This window comes from Neolamprologus multifasciatus, chromosome 10 (genome assembly GCF_963576455.1).
Source record: "Neolamprologus multifasciatus chromosome 10, fNeoMul1.2, whole genome shotgun sequence".
Taxonomy (NCBI): domain Eukaryota; kingdom Metazoa; phylum Chordata; class Actinopteri; order Cichliformes; family Cichlidae; genus Neolamprologus; species Neolamprologus multifasciatus.
Window position 1 is genome coordinate 24,809,548 of NC_140448.1, and position 5,145 is coordinate 24,814,692.

Genomic DNA, 5,145 nt, shown 5'->3' on the forward strand with positions numbered 1-5,145 from the left:
CATGCCATTGTACCAGCAGTGACAAGGAGACCAGGGAGGGATAAGAAGAGAGAATTGGTCTGTGGCACCGCCTTGGGTTTGCTCAGCTGAGACAGTTTCACAGCGGTTTCTGATTCCTGATTGGACAGATAAATATCCCTGAAGTTTAATTTGCTCTGTGTTACACTGTGATGGCCAAGTAGTCCCTTAATTATTTGAGCAGTGTACCTTCAGTCAGTTTGTTTATTTCAAAAGTCTAGTTAGTTTTTAATTGTATTGTATCGTGGGTGAGAGCCAGACGATCACTACACTTCTGTTTCACTACATTTCAAAAGGGAAAAACTGACACTTTTCAGTCCCCTACATTACAAGTGACTTAAGCAGTGGTGAGGAGTACTAAGGTCCTCTACTAAAGCAACACCACCACATATAAACCAGGCCAACAAAACACCACAAAGCTATTGAAAGTTCTTCATTTGAAGCCCTGAAAAGGTGACTCATCAGCTACATTTAATTAAATATCAACAGTAAAATAATTAATTTACTTTGTAATTATTAATACTAATATCTAAGTGATAATAACCAAACAAATGAGAGGGCTCAGTGCTAATAAAATACTGAATTTTGACTTTGTTTCTTTCTTTTCTGTTTAAAACAGGGAGTTTTAGCTTCAGGGGAATTTCTTAATGTAAAACAAGTCAGGACTGTAAAAGTTGGCAAAGAGTCATAACTAGCCAGTATTGATTTCATCTTCACAAAAACTGCTGCCTTTTCAACCTCTGTTGTCTTAACTCTAACCCTTAATACCTGACCCTTCTTAGTTTGGGGAAATTCTACTAAGTCCTGGAAATCAGGACAAAATGACCGACTTTTCTGGATTTATTTTTAAGGATTTTATTTTGTTTTGTTGTTGTTTTTTTAACAGTGAAAAAAACCTGAAGGTGAAGTGGAGCTTCTCTAGATTTTCAGTGAGTTTTAGGCTAGGTCTAATCCTTATCTTTAAAGCTGAGTGCTCAGGTTAGGGTTAGATCTCATAGGATCAGTCAGTGTTGAAATATTAAAAATAACTAAAGCTGTGTGAGAAATGTGAGAATTGAGCATTTGCCTTTCTTATGCAGTGAGGAAGAAGCAGAAAGTTTCTTATATTGCATTAAGTTGTAGTTGCCCTCCACGACTGCCTTCGCTACTTGTCACAGGTCTGAGGCAAAAAGGTTTGGATTGGTTTAATTAACCTTTTCAGGCTGAAACATGTCACATTCACAAAAAGCAAAGATTGATTTATTTTTCCTTTCCACTCCAATTAATCGTCTCACACCTTTTGGCCTCCTGAGCTACAGATGACGAGGATTTTCTAGCTCCGGTTACTGACTGAGCAGTAAAGCCGGACCCGAGGGCTCAATCATCCCTTTTGACTCCCGTGGGTGACCCCACAGATGGTCCCTCTTTTGTTTTCTTATGGCCTAAAATTAAAAAGCAGCCATCTGTGTATGGGCAAAGAAGGTGAAGTCACTAATGTGGTCTGGTCAAACATGGCCCGAGGGATATAAAATCCATCCACAGAAGGTCTGACATTTGTTTTGTTCATTTGCAGCAGAGAATAAGAGGAAACCTGCACAAAGAGTTTTCACGTATGGCGAAGTGAAGCCACGGTGTGCGGAGATGTGATGCCGTAACAGGGCTTTCATGTGGAACGGTGCTGTCTGCTGTTACATAAACAGCTTTACAAAAGTGAGCAGTCCTCCACATTCTTTCTATAAAAAGACTCATCACTTCACCCCTATCATAATCTGGCTTTATTCTCTCCATTCCAGCAGTTCAGGCTCTGAGGAAAATGAGAATCAGAGGTAAAAGGGAGAACGCGTCAATGTTTCTGTTCCTTATATATGGAAACGGGAAAAGAACCGTGTTCGAGTATGGGAACCAGTGCAGCGAATACTGTGTAAATAATGTGTTTTACACGTGACATTTAAAGATGCTCTGCAGTATTAACCCGTACCAAAGTGTAATAAATATGATTACTGATTCATTTCAATACACTGAGCATCTAATATCAGGGGCTCAGGCCTTTCAATTCAGTGAAAGCTGCTATTTGATACTCCAAATGGACACCGCTTCCCTCCTGAGATCCAGACTTCTACATTTTGTCTCTCTGATGCACATTTTTGTCTTTGTTTAGCTGATTTGCATCAGTTTGTGGTGTCTTTGAATCTTTCTTGTATTTTCAGTCATTCTCAGTCCTGCTTTGAATCCGTCTGACCTTCTTTCCACTGCTCACTTCAGGGTTGACTACAACGAATAAGGAGCATACCCCTTCTCTCAAACCCAAAATGTGCATGCTGTTCTAAACAATATCCCTAACCCCTCTCCTTTTTTTTTTTTGGGGGGGGGGGGGGGGGGTGTTGGCTTTTACTTGTTTTTGCTTATTATTCAATGGTAGTGATTAGCATATTTGGCTTATGCAGCAAAAATTTCGGGTTCATGACTGGTTCAGGAGCGTATCCTCCATGCTGTATTAGTGTTAGAAGCAGCAGGCAGTGATCCTGGTACCCCAGGACCAATTACAGTGACAGGAGAATTAAGCATAATTAAGTAAAAGGATGAAATACAATCTGCACATACAAGGGCTCTGAATTCAAACCCAGGACCTCTGTAGTCTTGAGTTGACAGTATATTACGCCTGTTTCAAGCCTAATTTTTGCACATCTCATTTTTGGTAATTTGCACTAATTCTTCCTCTTGTCATCATTTTGTGAGTCGCTTCAGTGCCACTGGATTTTTTTGTTGTTCCAAGTCTTTTAGTCCTGTTAGAATGTAAACCCATGATGAAAAGGTCACATGTATCAGAATTTTTAAATCACAAAAGGCTTTAGTCTGTAGGCACTGGGCGGAGCTACGGTGGCGATGTCCTGGAGCCCTGGAGGTTTATCAACCATGCCAAACTCACAAAGACGTGAGTTCTGATAACTTACAACGCTATGGCGGATAAATGGCGTTCTCCAAGCCGCCACAGACACGCCCGTTAACGAAGCTGCAAACGCTTCACCAAGCTTAGCATCACCAAGGTCTTTGGATGAGATTGAGAAACAAAATTGATCAAACTGAATCCCTAGTAGTTGGTTGAAACATAACATCCTAAAATAGCATAAAAAAAAAAAAACAGGGCCAAAATTGAGTCTTAAATTCAAAATGGTGAACTTCCTGTTACACAAATAAGCAACCGTGCTCTTTCTCAGTATCATAAAACATTTTATTTATTACACACACAAGAAAAAGGAAATATACACATAAAATTATAGACTGTGACTTCTGGAAATGTAAAACAAAAGCAGCTTTTGACAAAACAACATGTGAAGAATATGAGCTTTTCCATGTTTCGGTCATGTATGTGAAAGCGCGCAACAGTGGAACAGACGAAAAGGCGGAATTTACAAGATGAGCTGCAATGGACTTTTTCAATTATTAGTGTAAAGACTTGGTGCGCACAAGAAGTCCATCTTCTTTCAGTCCAGCTGTTAAAGCCATGTGCATTCAGGCACAGCCTCAAAAGAACATACTCCAACATATTTACAACACAAACTCCCGATTATGGGAAGAATAAATGGCTTTTAAAATGAGTTACAGCTGAGGGGTGAAGGAGAAACGACTCGACATGTTTTCTCCCAGTGAAGTGCAGCAACTGCGTTTCACTCGTGTTCGCTCTGTTTGTTCAGAGAAGTGAGGTGAGAAATAATTAATCCATCAAGAAAAGCCAGCAGGGCAGCAGAGCACACGTTACATAATTACAGCGATTCTTATTAAGCTCTGCTGACAACTCCTCAGAAAACTAAATGTGCCTCAAATTTAAAGGGTCAGTTCACCCAAAATTAGAAACACACTTTCATTCTGTGCAGATTTTTTTTGTTTAGTTTGCTTTCCCACCCAAAAAAAACCCCCCAAAACAAACCTTCCATCCTGGGAAGTTTTCATTAGAAGGTCCCCACATATTTCTAATTAAATTATCAATGGTAAGAGGGTCTAGAAGGAAAGTCATTTTTCAGAGCTCCCCAAAGTAATTAGCACCCACCTAGATGTGCAGCAATTATTCAGTAAATCTAGATAAAGAGGAAATTAACGGGCAAACTTTCTGATAAGGCGATCGTTTTTTTTCTGCGGTCGTCATTTTTCACTCTTTGGAACCATTACATACGCCAAATGAAATCCTGAGAAAATGATCCGTAGGATTCATCGAGAGAGTACTAAGTACCCTGCGTGCCCCTCCATCGTGTCCATGTAAGAACAACAATCTCACTAATAGATAACACTACGTAAGCTTTTTAATTTGGGTGTACTAGCCCTTTAAATATTGCACTTTTGTGGCTGAGTACAGCCCACATACAGAAACTCTCCAGAGCAGATGTGCTGACACACCACATGAGGAACACAGAGGTGTTACTAATAATTTAAACAGAGCTACTGCCTTCAATGCTCGCTCACTCACTGCAGACTTAAAACATGGAATAAAAAAAAAAAGGCAGTTGTTTTAATAGTGTTTGAATCTGTGGGAGTGGAGAGGAGCAGGTGTGGATAGAGTCCAGTAAAGCTAACAAAGATTTTTACAGAATCAAGACAAGACCCAAACTCAGACTGCTCCTTTAAATTAATAATAACTGATGAGCTGTCAGGTGTGCTGTATGTGTGACAGTCTTTGCGGGCAGAGGCCCGTTGCCCTGCAGTCAACTGGTGTTTATGCAGATGTTGAAGTGAAAACACCTGCCTGAGAGTCTGAGGGTCACCGCGGAGGCTGCGGCGTGCAGCGTGCAGCGTGCGGCGAAGTTTCAGCCCACAGACTGCAGCGGCAGCTTCATAAACCACGTTACTCAGTTGATCGTTTAGCCTTTTCAAATGTCAAATAAAGTCTGACGCGGCTGTTATTAAGAGCGAAGACATTTACATGACTTACAAGGAAAGCTAATGGTTCTCCTGGAGAAAAAGAAAAAAGAAAACTGTGTGTCTGAAACGAAGCATTTGAGCGGTGGATAAAGAGCGCCGAGTGGGTGAAGGAAGAGGAGAAGGTGCTGAGCCTGAAGGGCAGGAAGACTGAACTCAGCATGAACAGCACAGCAGTAGAAACACTAAACTCTTATTGACAAGCTACATATTATTTACATATATATGCTGTAGACAGGC